At 38.0% G+C, this 20,386-nt stretch overlaps 1 protein-coding gene across 1 annotated transcript in view; it reads left to right on the top strand.

Annotated features, from left to right (window-relative positions):
• Positions 1-20,283: 20,283 nt before the first annotated feature.
• LOC115763950 (G-protein coupled receptor Mth2) overlaps positions 20,284-20,386 on the top strand; it is a 110,602-nt gene continuing 110,499 nt past the window's right edge. The window contains exon 1 of the mRNA XM_030706743.1: positions 20,284-20,357. The gene's annotated coding sequence lies outside the window, so the exon portion shown is untranslated. The remainder of the gene's footprint in view (positions 20,358-20,386) is intronic.

The following is a 20,386-nucleotide window of genomic DNA, read 5'->3' as shown; positions in this document are numbered from 1 at the left end:
GCCAGGGATGGGACCACACCCAGAGAATCCGATGAGCCAGCCGGCGCGGCCCACTGAGAAACAAGCAGTTCCGTAACAACTTTATGGGGTCGGAGATGCTTCCTTCTGCCTGTTAGATACATTTGGATTTTGCACAAATACAATATACCCTTATACCCATTTTTAATGGGTTCAGGGTATAAAAACTAATAAATAACCTCAACAAAAAACGAACAAATTATGAAATTGACCTTAGATACAAACGTTCACCATTAGTTAAATCAAAGACGACAACCCCGTTCAAGAAAACAGGAGAACTAAGACAAATCGACGGCAAACATTTTGGGGAAACAAACAGAGGCAGGAAGATAACACATTACAAAACCAAATTTAAAAAGAACAAGTAAGAGGTTCTAGTCGGGAGCTCCCGACTAGGGGATACCCTGAACTCTCTTCTTCCAACAGCAAATGCATATATATATTCTATTTTAGAAGTTATATGTCAAGTTTGGTGACTCTAGCTCTTATTATTTACCAAAATTGCCCAAAAAACAGGATATCGATATAGATTTTTATCGATTGCTTGGAAACGGAGTAAGTTATCGATTATCGGAAACAAACTCGATCTGCGCGGGAGCTAGGAGCATCTACATAAAAATTTTCAAGTCTCTAGCTCTTATAGGTTCTGAGATCCTTGCGTTCATACATACGGACGGACGGACGGACGGACAGACGGACAGACAGACGGACATGGCTAGATCGACTCGGCTATTGATGCTGATCAAGAATATATATACTTTATGGGGTCGGAGATGCTTCCTTCTGCCTGTTACATATATTTGGATTTTGCACTAATACAATATACCCTTGTACCCATTTTTAATGGGTTCAGGGTATAAAAAGAAGACTAATCAAAGCAAATATAACAATTACAGGTTAACAAGAGACAGCGATCAAAACATACAAGCACCAGCTTAAACTAATTAATATAATATTACTATCAAGAACTGTAAACCATATAAATGCACAAAGCATTGAAATTAATCCTATAAAAGCCCATAACGGCTATCTCATATCTAAAACAGGAACCATAGTCATTCCTACAGATTACGAATTCCACTGTTTAACGGTTAACATAACAAAAACCGAAGAAACTTTTAACAACTTAATTGAACAAAGTAAAGAATTTAATAACCCAATACAAATCGAATACCTAGTAGAAAAACTAAACAGAGAAATAAACAGCTTAAAAATAGCCAAACGCAGGAAAAGAGGTTTAGTTAACATAGTAGGAACAGTATATAAATACTTATTTGGAACATTAGACCAAGAAGACAAGACAGAAATTGAACAAAAAATAAGCAGCTTAGCAGAAAACAGCGCTCAGGTTAACGAATTAAATCACATAATAGAAGCTATAAACAAAGGAATAGAAATCATGCACAAACTAGATCAAGAGAAACAAAAAGGAAAGAAATTAGATATCCTTATATTTAACTTACAACACTTTACAGAATATATAGAAGACATTGAGATGGGAATGCAGATCACAAGATTAGGCATTTTTATCCCGAAATTACTAAAACATGACTATTTGTTGCGTGTTGTAACATACAACGTATGTAAGCGAGCTGATGTCCGTGTAGCGTCTAGCGAAGCACTCGCTGGTTCCGGCACAGTGAAGTCGGCTGGGGTGGGTTGACTCATAAATGGCTAAGCTACCTGCTCGCAAGCTCTTATAATTATATATAAAAATTTCGCGTGCTAATGTCTAGTTCGATTGCACAAAAAAAATTACGGTGGTTAGGAAAAAATCTACAGAGTTACTGAAATTGTATTAGATTGATTAGGGACCGTAGCTGTAAATGTTGTTGTTATGCTGCGCTGGTATCAATGCGATAGCTGTTGCCCACCCTACCATGATCACCGGAGCCGCATGACCAGACAAATGGTCGGTGATCCCTAAAACAACACAGATTACATTACCCTAACATTCCGACGACGCATGGCTCCAACATAAATAGGCAAATTAGCACATAATTATAAGTTCATATATTTATTTTTGTGGTGAATTGGGGAGTTAAATCGAAATTTTTCTTAGCCATTAAACATTTTTTTTTTTTGTATTTTTATAGTAGAAAAGAAAAGAAAATTAATAAAAACCTTATATTACACATAGATAAAGAATTTTTCTAGGTGAGGTTCTAATTTGGTCTATGACCCAAATTGGTAAAAGTAAAAACTATTCCTTTCTTTCTTTTTTTGTTCGACAAAAATTCATTTAAATTTTTAATTCATTTAGCGAAAGCTGTAACGCTCAGTTGAAATAGATTATTCTCTTAACGTTTTCTCTTTACCGATTTTTTTTTTTTTTTGCTCTTAAACGCGGCATTAAATTATCTATTAAATTATTATTATTAGTGCAAAGAAAAATAAAATTTAAGAGTTTTTTTTTTGCTTCACTTACATGCATTCACTCCATCTCCGAAAGCGCTTCCATCGATGTAATGTGCGATGATCTGCTGAAAAAAAAAATCACTTCGGATTGCACACCAAAAAAAAAAAATTAGAAAAAAATAAAAAAAGAAGGCACTAGATAACAAAATTATTTTTCGAACTTCATGTGACTTGTATTCTCTCTTTCTCTTTAAAATCTGGCTCTTACCAGCAATATGGCGATCCGAATTTCGGAGCATGGAAGGAGAGATAAAAATAGGCCAATGGAAAGAATATGTAGGGCAAGAAAAAACGGAGTTAAAGAAAAAAAAAATGCGGAATAAGAATTTGACTAGCGGTTGCACTCTTTTGCCGAAAAAAAAAGAAAAAAAAGAAACTCGCACATACCTAATGTAAAATTTTAAATTATGCGCTTAAGGCGACTTGACTACGCCTATGGCGTTCACAATAGGACTTATTCAGTTTCTTTTTCACTTTTTTTGTTAGCTAAGCTAATTATTCATTTTTCCTGCAAAAATATAACACTACAAAAAATAAGATTTCGTTTCGCTTATAAAAAAAATTATTGCGCGACCAAAATAAACGTAGCTTGCTTTGACGACATCAGCCACCAGGGAACGATTTCCAACTAATTTTTGGAGTTTCGGCGACGGCGATCGTCTCTTACTAATTCGTCTTTCGAACTCCCATTTTCGAGCAGGCTAGAGAGCACGAAACGAAATAACGAGATTTGAAGATGCGATAAAGCTGGACGCAGCTGATTAAGCTATTTGCGACAAGGCGAATTAAAGATGACAATTACAGGCGCTCTGCATATTTTGGGCTTCGGCAGGCAAAAAAAAAGAAATGTTTGCCGCTGCTACTTGCAGAAAGTCGAAAGACTATAATATCTCATTATATTTTGTTGATGAGAATATTACGAAGCGCCATACCTGCAATAGACAGGTTGAAATATAAGTGCTTTTAAGTCTTTTGGTTCAACAAAAAAACTGTCTAGCAAAAATCTAACTTACCCCTGATTGGGTCTGGCACTTTTTTTATTTTTTTGTTTTCTCAAATAATTTGCGACCAACTGGCGGCTGAGAAGTGGTTCATCAATGCGGGCACTTAGAATTTTTTTTCTTTTTTTTTTTTTAAATTACTTCTATTAAAAATGATGCTTCCGAAAATACTGTTTCTCAGAGGTTAAGCGCGATTGTAAATAGGCGCACTTTCTTACTTTTTTTTTTTTTTTTGTGAGTCAGTCTTTCTCCATGGTGGACCAAAGGTAAAAGAAAGATCTGAGCTCCGATCGGCTTAAGGAAAGCTATTTACAGCGACACCAGGACAGACGCGATTTCCAATTATCAAATTAACATTCCTCTACTATGTTTTCTCTTTCACTAGTTACAAGCGATATTACGCCCGGGTTGAGCCATAGATGGCGAGATCTACTAGGGGAAGCAAGGTACAAGACGTTGGCTGGATTTACATTGTCTATTTTTGGGCTGTTTATTTAAACTCAAACAAATTGTTCTTGCTTCAAGCGCCACTACAGTGTTAATTCTGATAAATTGTTGAATACAAAAACTTCCACTTGGTTTAAATCAGATACAAACGAAATACTTATAATATTCCATATTCCTCGAGAAATAATAAAAAACCCGGTATTCGAAATAATTCCATACCCGGATGATAATAATAACATTTTGACAGAAATAGCTCATGAAAAATCGTTTACCCAAGACAAAAAAGTTTATAGCAAAGAAACAAAAAAATTAATTAATAATGAATGTTTGACAGGAATTTTAAACCAAATTTCATCAGAATGTAGTTATACTAAAACTTTACAAAATTTTCAAATCAACTGTTGAACCAAATATAATTTTAACTTGGAATTTACCAAAAACTATATTAAACCATAACTGTATAAATAACGAAATAACAATAGAAGGAACCAATATAATAAAAAACTTTAATTGTTCCCTGCAAATTAATGAAATTTCAATTTCAAACAATATGTTAGATTATACTCAAAGCATTTACGTAAGCAATGTTATAAAATTAGAACCACTTTCGTTTGTACAAACGAAACGAATTATAAATGAACACACAGAAATTAACAATGTATTCCAGATAATTACAATAACCATATTTGTAATCATATTAATAAGTTTAACACTGTATTTAACATATAAGTTTAAAAGCATACCTAAGAAATTAATTATAAAATATAACAAACCAAAAACAGAAGAAACACCTACAATAGTAGAAGATACACCAATTGTAAAAAAAAGAAAATGTTGTACTATACCCGAACTTAAACACCTGAGGACAGGTTCTTTTCTAATGGTTGGGGGAGTGACATATCCAAAGTCGCACCTACCCTTTAATATAACTTAGCTCATAAGCACAAGAATAAACATTTCCAATTCTTGTAAACAAAGGGCCTGGTGATAGCATTGACATTGGGCAAGATCAAACTGTCCCCCTTTGGTAGACATAAACAATTCACCCTAAAATCACGCCACTATCAATGTTCTCACCATAGCATTATCCCACGCATAATTGCTGACGCAGCTCAAACTTCACTCAACTATAAGTCGAGCGAAGTTTGCTAAGCGACGGCAATGCTTAGATAAATTAGTTCAGATTCGGTAACCAAAGCGGATTGTACTCAACAAAAGTAACCTTCAGTGAAAATAATAAATTGAAATATATTTTGTTACAATAACTGAACGCGCAAAACTTAATTATATATATATATATATATATATATATATATATATATATATATATATATATATATATATGATGTTGGAAGAATATATATATATATTATATATTCTATTATATATTATATATTCTATTTTAGAAGCTATATGTCAAGTTTGGTGACTATAGCTCTTATTATTTACCAAAATTGCCCAAAAACAGGATATCGATATAGATTTTTATCGATTGCTTGGAAACGGAGTAAGTCATTGATTATCGGAAACTCGATCTGCGCAGGAACTAGGAGCACCTACATCTAAAATTTCAAGTCTCTAGCTCTTATAGGTTCTGAGATCCTTGCGTTCATACATACGGACGGACGGATGGACGGACAGACAGACGGACATGGCTAGATCGACTCGGCTATTGATGCTGATCAAGAATATATATACTTTATGGGGTCGGAGATGCTTCCTTCTGCCTGTTCCATACATTTGAATTTTGCACAAATACAATATACCCTTATACCCATTTTTAATGGGTTCAGGGTATAAAAAAGTTCCCTTGGAAGGGTTCGAACTCGCAACTGACCGCATTGCTTGCTGTCGACTCTAGTCTATAGCCACACCAGGAAAAAAAAATTGAAAATAATTTCCCCGGTAGGGGTCAAACTCGCGACAGACCGCACCACTTGCTATGCCGCTACTCAGCAGCCATACCAATAATTAAGTACTTATGAGAAAAAAACGAACTAAAATAGCATTACAGAAAAAAGTCGCAACTACAATGCTGTTAGAATGCGATGGAATATTAAAATTTAAGTTTCTAGCTCTTATATGTTCTGAGATCCTTGCGTTCATACATACGGACGGACGGACAGACGGACGGACGGACAAGCTGATCAAGAATATATATACCTTATGGCCTCGGAGATGCTTCTTTCTGCCATTTGCATTTTGCACAATTTTTAATGGGTTCAGGGTATAAAAAGAATTCTCTACAAAGCTTTTTAAAAGCTAAACATATAAATACACGATTTTTCATTCGTCAAAGTAATTATTCCGCCTAGTGCATATTATTTAAAATAAAAACTATTTGAAGTATCCACTAATTCTAAATAGAAACGCAAAAGCTAAAAAAAAAACCTGGGATTGTATATATATATATATATATATATATATATATATATATATATATATATATATATGATGTTGGAAGAAGAGGGTTCAGGGTATCCCCTAGTCGGGAGCTCCCGACTAGAACCTCTTACTTGTTTTCATTTAGGATGATCAAATATTGGTTTTGGTTCATCGAGTCGGTGATAGGAACCAAGTCACCAAGCCCATTATACGCAACACATATCTAGAACATGAGAGCCTCAACCATGGCACGCTTTTTGACAAGCGGGTTGTTTCTTTTGCCTTACTTCCCTTGGCAATCTTACAAAAAATAGTTTATTTTTGACGAGTCCATCTGTCCATAGAAAGCTTCTCCAGAAGCTCTTTGGCTTGTGCAGATGTTTGCTTTGTTTGCCTTTGTTAAACGGCACATCCTTAGCTTTACTTGTGTAAAAATATACTTTAAACGTCGTCGGACAATGTGCTTACTGTTTGGGGTTTTGGCAGTCAAGTTCCAATAATCTGCTTGAGTGGGCGTTGTTTTGCGCTTAGCACCTGATCTCGTTATGTTACTAATGTCGCTTTGCTTTTTATACCCTGAACCCATTAAAAATGGGTATAAGGGTATTTTGTATTTGTGAAAAATCCATATATTCTTGATCAGCATCAATAGCCGAGTCGATCTAGCCATGTCCGTCTGTCTGTCTGTCCGTCCGTCCGTCCGTCCGTCCGTCCGTATGTATGAGTCAAAGGATCTCAGAACCTATAAGAGCTAGAGAAATTTTAGATGTAGATGCTCCTCGTTCCCGCGCAGATCGAGTTTGTTTGCGATAATCGATAACTTACTCCGTTTCCAAGCAACCGATAAAAATCAATATCGACATCCTGTTTTTTTTAGCAAATAGGGTAAATAATAAGAGCTAGAGCCACCAAACATGATATGTTGCTTCTAGAATATTATAGATATTTCAAGTATCTTTCATTTCATACCTATCGCCACCTCCCCGCTACCACCCCAGAGCTATAAATCAAGTTAATAACCCAACTTTTATTGCCAACCAATTTATACCACAATTTAAATGCAATTTATTTTTTCAGAATACACAAATATTCTATGGTACAATAAGATATACTGTAGAAAATTTCATAAAGATCGGTTAAGAAAAACCAAAGTTATATGCAACTGCGCAATTGAAATGGGCAGCAGCTTTAAGAATTTCTGTATACATGTACACACACACATTCATGCGCGTCTGCTTCGCATTCTAATAGCATGGTAATTGCATCTTTTTTTTGTAATGTAATTTTAGTTCCTTTTTTATCATAATTACTTAATTGTTGGTGTGGCTGCTGAGTAGAGGCATAGCAAGTGGTGCGGTCTGTCGCGAGTTCGAGCCCTACCGCGGAAAGTATTATTATTTTTTTTTTTTTTTGCTGGTGTGGCTGTTGAGTAGAGTCGACAGTAAGTAATGCGGTCAGTTGCAAATTCGAGCCCTGCCAAGGGAACTTTTTTTTATTAATTTATTTGGTGTTGGAATAAGAGGGTTCTGGGTATCCCCTAGTCGGGAGCTCCCGACTAGAACCTCTTACTTGTTAAACTTGTTAAACTTGTTATTTTGATATTGCACAGTTTGACTCGACACATCTTTTGCAATGTCTTTTACTGCCGTTCCTCCTTTAAACTTGGCTACCATCAAAGATCTGGTACCCAAACTCAACACTTCCGTTTTACCCCTGCTTTATAATCCTTTTTTATCAAAATTTTTTTTTACATTTAAGTTTAATTGTAATATCAATTTAACTTAAAAAAAAAGTTGTGCGACTTCAACATGCTCCAAAGTTTAAACATATTTACACAAAGATTCAGTCAAAATACTTATGCCACGCAAAAGTTTCATGTTTCCATGCTTAAAAATTGACTTTTTGTTTTGCGCATCAATTTCGTACCGTCATTTAACGATACTGAGCAGGGCTATGTTCAATAAAGGTTTCGTCAAAATACTTATGCCGACTAGGTATATGGGGTGAAGGCCAACGGGTGGCAAGATATATACTATTCTATAGAATACGGTCGTATATGCATGCATGCAGTAATTGCAATTTGCGCCAGCTGCCGCAAACGCGTGTCAATATAAGTGTTGGCGCAGATCTGCGTAACCAAATTAGATTAGCATCCCATGATCGCATGATTAGAGCATATTCTCCTTTGTGGCTTTGCAATGCAACCACGCTTCATAAAAATAAATCTTAATTTTTTCTTGCATTGATTTGAGCTCTTATTTTTTTTCATCATTTGATTTTTAAGCAGCTTTTAAGATCTCTCTGCCATTTATTTGTCTTTCATAATAAAGGGGCAGGTTTCTTACATTTTATGTTAGAATTTTGACTATTATTGAATTTTGTTGTCTTGGACGTGGTTGTTGGTGTTGGGGGAGTATTTTGGCAAGGAACCTCTACTTAGACTTCTGATGGAATGGACACTCTAAAGGTTGCTGGCAAGCATATTAGCGTGTGCCGCTAACCGACAGATGTATAGGCCGTTGTTGGTTAGGATTCGCCAAGCCTCAGCGTATCACAAGATGGGTGCTACACTTTTTAAGTAAATAAACCTTTCATTATTATTTATTTATTAATGGTCGACATAAATAAGTGTTTGTCGCATTGTTTAATACATAAGATTATGTTCATTGAAAATAATAAAAGCCTAAATTAGAACACACAGTTATCCAATAGTATTACCGATTCGATTGAGGTGTTTTATTTTTCAGTCCGGTCATCTATGCCCCTTTTCACAGATAATTTTTGTAGTGACGTTATTAGAGCCTACAGCTAAGAAGAAAGGTGTTAGGAGAAAACAAAGTGTTTCTTGAAAAAACTAAAAACAATCCAAATTTACTATATTATTTAGGAAAATACAATAAATTGGAAAAAGTTAAAAAAATATTTTTTAAAAAGGAAAGATATTTATACTAGGTATATAGATTGTTTAGTAGATAGGATAAATAGATAGTGATGGGAAATCACCAACCCGATGGGGGAAATTTATAGCCTGTCCGGCAAGCTATACACCTACTCATAGCGGAGTGAGTTCCCTGAGGTATCCTAAAAGCAATGATTTTATTAAGTGGGGAGAAGGTTCGGTGAAGAACTAGTGTAAACTTTGCATAGAACACGAGAAGAATTGTACATAGCGTAATCTGTTATGCACGTAGGTAGAGGATTGATATAAGATTCCATCCAAAAAGATGAAAAGACAAACATTTTTAGGGAGGGATTAAATGGCTTTAGCAATGGACCAAAGAGAGAAGCACTACTATATTGGTCCAACAGGGCTTATACCATACTATATTACTATACTATATTATTATAAGGTAAGAATCATTATTAGAACAGACAGGGGAGAAAGTTGATTGGAAAAAATCAGCAAAAAAGGTTAGCAGCATCAGCTAACTTAATCATCCCGAGAGAAAAAGAAGATGGCAATTTTGAAGATTTACGGTTCAAGCTTACAAAATTATAAAATTGTCTCGTATTTTGGGCAAATTGCTTTTTGCAACCAGTAAAATAATTCTAATAGCACTGAGAACGCGAAAACAATAAGTTAGACTTGGCTATAAAATATTTAAACTTAATTTTTCTGGTTTAATAGTCTGGGAGAAAGCCATGGTGGCTTTGAAAAAGCAATTGAAGTAATTGAGTTGTGAATACAAACATCTAAGAGGGGGTTCAGCGTGTTGTAAAAAAAAATATGGCAATATAAATATTAACCGAGTCTTATAAAAATGACCAATCGGTTGCATGATACGTTAATAAGGCAAGAAATAGTTTCCTTTGTGAAAACAACGGCGCGGCCTGTTGGTAGTTGGTAAATGAGCAATAAGAGGATTGCAATTAAACATTGCAGCCCTTAAAATAGGATGTTATACATCCTCAGGAAGAGATATAAAAGGGGCCCTGGACACATTAGCAATAAGATAAACGTTGACAAATACAATATCAATTGTTTTATTCAAATGATTAGAAATTGAATTGATTTGAAACAACGAAAGGTCTGGCACGCTATAAGCTCATGCCGCGCTGAGGGTATTTGAAAAATTGTCGCCAGTGAACATTGACCAAGAAATGTTCGGCAAATTAAAATCTCCAAGCACTATAAATAGGACATTATCACGAACATTACATAACGGCAGCTAATACCCCACCACCTCGAGTTGACCAATCATTTCTATGCACAATGAATTTTTTTTAATAATCTTCAAAATCAAAAATGGTTGAGTTAAACAATGTTACTAAAAATGCATTTATTTCCGAATCGAGGGTAGTAATAGCCATAAGACGAATTTTAAGCTTATAAATGAGACTTCTGACATTCTGATAAAGAATAGAAGCTAGTTCGGAAGACGAAGTTAGCTTTTTGTGGCAGTAACGGTCGGACCTTGTGTCGAGGGGACTGGAAGTGTGACAGCGTAAGGCTGCTTTCCGTTTTTGTACCCTGAACCCATTAAAAATGGGTAGAAAGGGTATAATCTATTTGTGAAAATGTATGTTACTGGCGGAAGGAAGCATCTCCGAACCCATAAAGTATATGTATTCTTGATCAACATCAATAGCCAGTTCGAGTTCAAACCCTACCGAGCAAACTATTTTTTATTTATTATTACTATTACTAAAGCAAGCGAACGCGTAGCGCGAGCTGTACTTGGTGTTGGAAGAAGAGGGTTTAGGGTTTCCCCTGGTCGGAAGCTCCCGACTAGAGCATCTTACTTATTTTGCTTAAGCTCGTGGACAATCATGTGTGGAAGCCAAAATTTAGAATCGTAAATGATTTGAAACGAATCATGTGAAACATTAATTTTGAATGATGCTATTTCACGAGGTATGGAGAAATAAAATTTAGACAACTGGAAATATTCTCAGGCTCAGGCGAGTAAGAAGATTTTAAAGAATTTATAGCAGGAAGGAGAGAGGGATGGGAAAGTAGCAGAATCAGAATCATTGCTAGCTTCAAGTTAACAAAATTATAAAACTGTCTCGGATTTTGAGCAATTAGACAAAGGTTATTAGACAAGTCAATACTCGACTATTAAACATTTTAAAATATTTATACTTAATACTTTTTTTGGTTTGGTAGTCTGGGAGCCATGGTGGTTTTGAAGAATCAATTGAAGGAATTGAGCTGTAAATACAAACATCTAAGAGGGAGTTCAGGGTGTTGTAAAAAAATGAATAGCAATATTCATATCAACCGAGTCATATTTAAAATAAAAAATAAAAAAAATTGCATGAATACGTTGATTAAGCAAAGAATAGTTTTCTTTGCGAGAGCAACGGTGGGGCTTGCGGGTTGTTTGTGAAATTGCGATTATATCCCAATCAAAGGAAGTAACCATGGAAAGTTTGCTAGTTAGTCTTTTATTGCAGCGTAGAACAGTTTTCTTAATGTGGCTAGCCAAAGTTAGGCGATTGTCAAGAGTGAGGGTCCATTTAATTTGTTTCGCGGCCTTGGCTAAGCGTTAGCCCGTTTAATCTAAGCGCTTGTGGCAGTCCTCTTCAGTCTGTCTTCGTTTGACATTCCAGCAGTTGCTGAGAAGGCACAGGTAGACCCGCGCTGCATTTACCATTTGAAAGCAGTCCGCGATTGTTTTGCAAGCGGATCTAGGTGACAGATCGATCAGATGCCTGGCTTACGTCGACAAGGACCGCCACACAAAACGATTGTTTTATCGAACGCTTCTAGGATATCTCGATGAATTGATAGAATCAAGAGCCAGGATTTAGCAATGTCCATGAGTCTTGCTGCGACAAGTCTTTTCCAGACCTTTGGTAGCACAGGCAGCCGGCTAATCGGCTGATATGAGTCGGGGTCGTGCTCCGGCTTGCCGGGAGGATCCTTTCCCCTCCAGCTCGGTTGCTGATACAGCGGCGCTGATCTTGGCAACCTCTTCATATGTGGCGATGATAAATAACTTAAGTCCATCCTCAAGCAAAAGGGCAGCGAAGCACTTTTTTTCAGTTTTCGAAGAGCTTGAGGTACTCCTGCAGGATATCCGTCGCTTCATACACACATTGGTTTTGGCAAAGATTGCCGTATCATCAGCAAACGTGGCCACTAGAAGGTCCTGCCGACTGATCAGAGCGATTTCGTTTGCCGTGGGCATGTCGTGCGTAAAGAGGCTGTATAGTGTGGGACCCAAAACGCTGCCCTGTAAAGCTCTGAATGATGCCTTAGAGCTGCGGATTGTCATTTTCTTGAAAAGGAGACCTGCATGCCACACCCTATCGAAGGCTTGTTAAAGGCCAATGTGCTGCCACCAAATACTCCTTCCTATGGAAGCCGTCCAAGATGAAGTTTGTGACCCGACGAAGCTGCTCCAGGGTACCATGCTTGAGTCGGAACCCAAACTGGAACATCGGTATTGAGCGTTTTACCTCCTTGGTATCCAGGATTCTTTTAAGAATGCGTCTTTCCAGAATCTTTCAGAAGGCAGACAGGAGGATGATGGGCGATAGAATGAATGATTTGTGCCTTCTTATAGTCCACTGGAATGTGACCTTGCCGAAGGGCTGCATTGAAGAAGCAGCGAGTTGTGTGGCCCAGGGGTTTTGGGCTATTTTTTATGCTCTTAATTCATTGCTTCACTTTTTGGGGGATTGGTGATACAACGAGGGACACTTGGAGAGGCACCTTGAGAATTTGCGCGACTTGCTGTATCCTGTCTTGTCATGCGATCTCAAACGGCATGAAACGCTCTTCCAGGTTTCAGGCGGAGGCTTCCGCTCCGTGCTTTGGAGATCTAGCCCCAGTTCAATCGGGATGTCACAAACTGTGGTAAAGGTTTTTCTTTAGGATAGTCAACTTCTTTCTGACCCTAGTGGTGATAGATTCAGTCGATCCTAGTTCTTGGTACGGACGTACACCCTCCTTAGTCGCTTTTTCATTGAAAGAAGACCTTCAACGATGGGAGGCAAGCATCCTTATGTGTTGGCTTGTGGAAGTAGAGTACATTTGTGCTGGCGCAGCGTTGGCAGCCGCGACATGCAAGGAGTGGCAGATCGACTTGGCGAATTCAGCTCGGCGTCGGGAAAGGCTTGGTGGTACATACGCTGCAGCTATAAGTATTTCGGCCAAAAAGGTGTACCACCATAATGGCACCCATTTGTTGGAGTGTACAAGGTCCTGTTTGACAAGCACCGCAGCACCTGCTCTGGCACGACCAGCTGGGTGACCCACGCGTTAGCAAACATACACCTACATGGCCACTTTCAGACCTGCGTGTAAGTGGGTTTCTGAGAAAAGCATGATGTCTACTTCGTGCTTTCTCTGAATCAGTTTAAGCTCGTTTGCATTTTGTATGATGCTGCGAGCGTTCCACGATCCGAGGCGCATCCGGGCAACCATTTTTTTCGGTGAATGGGAACAGCGAGTTGTGAAGGACCTTGCGCGCCCTTCAGCTCCTTGATGCTGACCTGGATAGTTGAGACTGCGTTATTTAGTGCTGCGATCGACTGCGGAGGTTGCTTCCGAGGAATGCATCCTGCCCCTTGCAGTTGATATTGGGGCTACACTTGTGCAAGTTGCTGGTGTATATTTCGGCTTGGCCACAGCGCATCAGCATACGACTGGACTTGATACACAATTCAGGAGGGTACGAACTGCGATTTCGTGCGCTGTTCAGGCTGCTGTTGGTTGTGGCGTACAGGAGGTGCAAAATTGATGGCTGTGTGTCTGGCATTCAAGCGTTGCTGGTATGCTATACATCCTTTATAGGAAGCAGCTGGGTTCGCCTCTCAGTTTGAGCATCGCAGACCTGCAACCGTTTTAAGATAATAGTTTTTTCTGAGGCCTGAAGCATTTCTTCTTTTCCGGGAGCTCGACTTGGATCCGTTGAGGTCAACCTTGATAATGCGAAGCGCGTCCCTATTAGTAGGAGCCTGCATAAGGACTACATATAAAAAGATGCGACTTGGCGAGTTGTTCGTGAAATTTGTTGCCAGTTGTCAAGGTGGCGCTGGGAGTAGGGGACGTTGCTGGTTTTCAGATTTTTTGTGGGTACTTTCCTTTATTTGAAGGCTTCGGCCAATAGCATTGTCCCTCGCCACCCTCGTTTTTTTGCGAACTGACCAGAGTAGTAGCTAGTGCGAATGTCTTAACGCCTCTGTGGTGTACAAATGCACCTCGTCAATATCAAACTCCTCGAGGACCCGTCTATTTTGCGATGGCGTCGCGCCAGCAAGCTTCTTATTGGTCATTGATCTGTTTGTATTAGTCGGTGGAGTAAAAGCTCTCCTATGAAAGCTCGAAAGTTCACAAGTACGCGGATAAAAGAGCTTTTAGAGCTAAGCTTGTGTAATTTTTTACTAGTTCAAACAGGAACACTGGCACATGTTGTGCTTGCTTACATTATTTCTTTATTTAAGATCGTCATAAGCGCATTCATTGGAATGATGCTGCCAGTAGATAAAAAATCGAAGCAAGCGGGCTTGGGGCCTGTAGAGGTCACCTTGGGGATCCTCCCGTGGCTAATCATTCATTAGCTTGCTTTCCTGCTACCGCCCATTCAGCACTTTGAATCGAGAGTACTGAATCGCTGGCACAGCTCTTTGGCAGTCAATTCAAGGCTACATTGGTAATATATAAATCCTAATTCGATATCCCGATTATGTGGACAGTTGCAGATCGGTTTCGCAGAATATTCATGCAAATACATATTGCAAAAGTTTGTTAAAATCTTAAATGTACGTGCGTTACCCTGCAGAACTATGTACTTAGTTTACATTGCAGCAAGCACAGTGATATTATGCAATATTATGAAAAAATAAATAAAAGCTACTGTTCGAGCTAGAGTCCTCCACGAGCGTTGAAATTAATAATGATTCGGAAAATCATCCTTCCCAGAAAAGTTGCACATCAGTTCCGCTTCAACTCTTTTACGCGACAGAATACTGATTACACTTCAATGTACTATACGTCGATCGACAATATCGACAGTTATTGGTCTTGAGAGTCACGAGTGCCACTGCGCAATCGCATCCGGGATGCAGTTCTGACAATATTCCTAGTAACCATTGTCCAGGGGGTGCGTTGTCTTCGGCGATCTGAACTTGATTCCCGATTTTATGCTACCCGCAGTCGTTCTCCATTTTGAGCGTTCCTGCATCAAAGTGTAGTACTCAGTTTATATTGTGTATTATTAGAATCCTCTTTCAATGGTTGGTCATCTATAGGTTGACCAGTGCTACGTCTAATAGTTGCACTGGGCGAACAACGTCCTGTTAAGATATTCTCGCAATTGAGCCATGCTGTTTGCGCACTTAACCGCAGCTGCGCTCTCAAATAACTCCCCAAAGTGAGGTGACCGTGGTGGGATAAAATGAAAAATGACCCCTCGTTGATTGCATGTGTCGTTGATAAACCTTGGCCCGGCTGGTCAAAAGTTTGGCTCAGCTTTCATGATGCGCCTGCGAAGTTTGTGACGTTGTCGCAGAATAAGTCGGAGCTTAGGTCACGTCTGGCAAAAAACCAAAGTGCCGATATGAAGATACTAGTTCTCAAGTCCTATACGATCTCTCTATGGCACGCCTTCATCAGGAAGCGCGCGAACACAGCGAGATACACCTTGACTAGGAGCTTCCTTAATATGTTAAAATGCATCCAAGTCTAGTCCTGCTTGTTGAATGGGGTAATTACTGCCTCGCCAATGGCTTTCTTACAGCGGTCGCATTAACTGATTGCCCAAGACAGTTCGAGGCCGAAAGCAAATAATTAAACTTCGTACCGCATTGCAAGCCAATTTTTTTAAATTGATGATCCATTAATTCTGCTGCAAGAAGGCGCATAACGATTGATCCCTGGAATGTAAATTCATTGGATGAGTACAATTATTTAGTGCATTCACGACAATATGATCTTTAGGCATTAAAATAGGGTGCTTTGTGCCAGTTGGTAGATAGGCATTTAGCAATCGCCTGCCCATAATCGAAATTCGTTCCTCTTCTTAAATTCAAGCATTGACTTTTTGTAGATTTAATAGGGTTTCTACCGTTTAATGTAATGAATTCCTCACGCCATTTTAAATTTTGCAGATTGTAAATTATATATCGAAGACTATATAATGCAGCCTTCTCATCTACAGTTAGCTTAGACTAATGATGTAGGGCTCGAACTCCCGACAGACCGCACCACTTGCTATGCCTCTACTCAGCAGCCACACCAACAATTAAGTACTTATGATAAAAAAAGGAACTAAAATAACATTACAAAAAAAAATTGCAATTACGATGCTATTAGAATGCGAAGCAGACTCGCATGAATGTGTGTGTGTACATGTATACAGAAATTCTTAAAGCTGCTGCCCCATTCAATTGCGCAGTTGTATATAACTTTGGTTTTTCTTAACCGATCTTTATGAAATTTTCTACAGTATATTTTATTGTACCATAGAATATTTGTGTATTCTGAAAAAATCAATTGCATTTAAATTGTGGTTTAAATTGGTTGGCAATAAAAAGTTGGGTTATTAACTTGATTTATAGCTCTGGGGTGGTTGCGGGGAGGTGGCGATAGGTATGAAATGAAAGATACTTGAAATATCTATAATATTCTAGAAGCAACATATCATGTTTGGTGGCTCTAGCTCTTATTATTTACCCAATTTGCTAAAAAAAACAGGATGTCGATATCGATTTTTATCGATTGCATGGAAACGGAGTAAGTTATCGATTATCGGAAACAAACTCAATCTGCGCGGGAACTAGGAGCATCTACATATAAAATTTCAAGTCTCTAGCTCTTATAGGTTCTGAGATCCTTGCGTTCATACATACGGACGGACGGACGGACGGACGGACGGACGGACAGACAGACGGACGGACATGGCTAGATCGACTCGGCTATTGATGCTGATCAAGAATATGTATACTTTATGGGGTCGGAGATGCTTCCTTCTGCCTGTTACATACATGGATTTTGGACATGGATTTTGCACAAATACCCATTTTTAATGGGTTCAGGGTATAATAAAATTAGCTGTTGTCAATGATTTAACTGAAATGGCTAGAATGGAAGTTGTCAGAAATCGAAAGTAAGTGAAACAGAAGTGGAGGAAAGAATCGGTAAAGAAAAGAGAATAATATTGTAAAAGTAAAAGAAGCTGAAGTATACATGAAAGGAGTAATGATCTTGGAATAAGAAAAGTTAGCACACTAATCAGTAAGGACTATTATAAATAAGAAACTATCTTAGTTGGCTTTTCAAAAAAAACTTGTTAAGCAAGAAAGTTTCGTACATGTTATAAATGAGTTATAAATAAGTTAAAAAAAATGGAGAGTAGTATTAAAATCTGAAATAGGCTACAGAATGTTTAGTTGATATAGTATAGAAATAGTGATATAAAACGACTGACGGTGGGGGAAATTATAATTTTATAGCCTGTCCGGTAAGCTATGCTCCTACTCGTAGCTGATTTTTAAAGTAAGGATTTTATTATAAGTAGAGAAAGTTCTATAGACGGGTTACAACCTATTAAAATCATTACATAATATACGCAATGAGTTTGACTATGCGTCTGTAGTGTACGTAGGTAGAAAAAGGGCAATAATTTACTGAGGGTCTGGAGGGATCAATGTCGCCAATAATTGCCTTATGTAGGAAGACAATATAGAGAATTGTCCTACGGTTGACTTAAGAGGAAAGATTAAGTAGAAAAAGCCAGCTGGAAAATGGTGGTAACCGAGGATTGGCGTCCCAGCTTACCCTTGTAAAGTAAAATGAAAAAATAGAAATAAATCGGTACTGATATTACACTGTGGTAATTATATTACACTGTGGAGACCAGATACATGAGCAGAACTCAAATACGGTACGCACAAGCGGGATGTACAGAACATCGGTTACGAAGACATCGTTAAAGTCCTAGAACTAACGTTTTATTAAACTACGAACACCTTTGGCCTCATAAGCATTAACGATATGGAGATTAAAGCAGTGCTGACAATCAAAAATAACCCCTAGGTCCTTAACTATTAGTACAATTTGCAAAGGATTATTGTTGATTGTTAAGCTAACACGATAAGTAAGGGTTATAAACATTAAATAATTCAAGTGAATTGACTGGCCAAGCTGCAGAAATGTAAATACTTCAGTAAAGAGTAAAGGGTCAAGTTTCAATGTAGTCTACCTCAGCAGTCGGTGTGAATAAAATCAGTTTGCAATATAGAAAGAAATGCATTGGAGACATCAGCTTTGCAGACAAGCTGCAAAATCATAGTTAATATTGTTTTTAACAATTTAGGGATAGTCGACAGTTTAGCAATGCCTCTCTAATTATACCCTGAACCCATTAAAAATGGGTATAAGGGTATATTGTATTTGTGCAAAATCCAAATGTATGTAACAGGCAGGAAGGAAGCAACTCCGACTCCATAAAGTATATATATTCTTGATCAGCATCAATAGCCGAGTCGATCTAGCCATGTCCGTCTGTCTGTCCGTCCGTTCGTGTGTATGAACGCAAGTATCTCAGAACCTATAAGAGCTAGAGACTTGAAATTTTAGATGTAATTGCTCCTAGCTCCCGCGCAGATCGAGTTTCTTTCCGATAATCGATAACTTACTCCGTTTCCATGCAATCGATAAACATCGATATCGATAACCTGTTTTTTGGGCAATTTTGGTAAATAATAAGAGCTAGAGTCAGCAAACTTGACATATAGCTTCCAAATAAAATATATATGTATGCATTTGATGTTGGAAGAAGAGGGTTCAGGGTGTCCCCTAGTCGGGAGCTCCCGACTAGAACCTCTTGTTTTTTATATTAGACTTTCCATCAAACCTGTGTACAGGAATGATATAAGATTCTTCCCAATGAAAAGTAAAAACAGAAGACGAATTTTTAATACAGTTCCACTATATTAAATAAAAATCAGACTGATTTTTAACCTGAAGCATTACTTAACTGACGCCTCCCCCACAAACACAGGGTAAGATATGTTATTAGGGAAAAACGAGGAAAAAGTTGACTGAAAAAAACCTGTACAGAGATTAACAGTAATACTCGTAGGGTTAAAAATTTATAAAAAATAAGTTTGACTTCGCTTTGGAGTATTTGGAAAAGTCAGACAAAACTACCCAGACTTACTATGTTTTTTTTTTTTTAATATTTACACTTAATATTCTTTTTGCTGAATTTAGCCATGTTTCTGATCAGAATCAAAGGAAGTGTAAGCGTAAAAATACTTTAAGACTAGTCCTGACGACAAATGAGGTTTTTGTGGCAGGATCTTGTATTGATGGGAACTGAAGGCTGACACGAAAGGCCTGGTTTTGGTTTTTATAACCTGAATTGAACATTTTTTACCGTGATTGCTAATAACATTCTGGGTAAGATTGCGCGTAAGTCTACTCTTGCGGCCAAATCTGACGGTGCTACAGAAATTTCGCTGACCTGACCAGGTTCTAGGATGAGCTCTATAGAGAATATTCCAAGGGACATCAGGACAATCGCTTTAAGAAACCGATAACGACAACAATTGTGATGAATCCAAACTGCTAGGAACAGAAAAAGTGGCGAAGGGTTTGGGAGATGTACAGGGCAATTTCAAAAATTAACACTCTAACGGCGATTTAGTGGTTGGTTGCTTAGAAAATCGAAGCTCGGGTCAAAGTTACTCGACAGCTGCTCAGACACATTGTTGAATTTCAAATATAAACTTCTCACAGAATTATAAATTCTCAAAATATCAATTTGCTTGTTGATGTATACTGATGCATTGCCGCCAGTAAGATTGATGTGTAGCAGGAAGCAGTGGCATCGTCAATCATAGGTGCCAGCCACAGGCTTTTCAACAAAATACCTGTACGAAAGCAGTGGCACTCCGTCTTGCATTGATTATCTATCTGACCAGATCATTTCAATTGCTGGCGATTGGGAACTATCGAGCATTTCTAGGAGTAAGAGGAAGAGGCAGTGCAACGGCAGGGCATACTGATTTTCTGATTTTGTCTTTGTGTCTGTACGCGGCAACTCAGCGCATGGTTCGGGATATCTTCCACTCGGGCACTCCTGAATAGGCCACTATTACAATCTTTTACGGTTATTGCAATTTGTATTGGTAAATTAATATTATCTATTACAAGAGAT

Source organism: Drosophila novamexicana, unplaced genomic scaffold (assembly GCF_003285875.2).
Source record: "Drosophila novamexicana strain 15010-1031.04,08,12 unplaced genomic scaffold, DnovRS2.1 tig00000796-arrow-arrow-pilon, whole genome shotgun sequence".
NCBI lineage: Eukaryota > Metazoa > Arthropoda > Insecta > Diptera > Drosophilidae > Drosophila > Drosophila novamexicana.
This window is presented reverse-complemented; position numbering and strand designations above follow the sequence as displayed.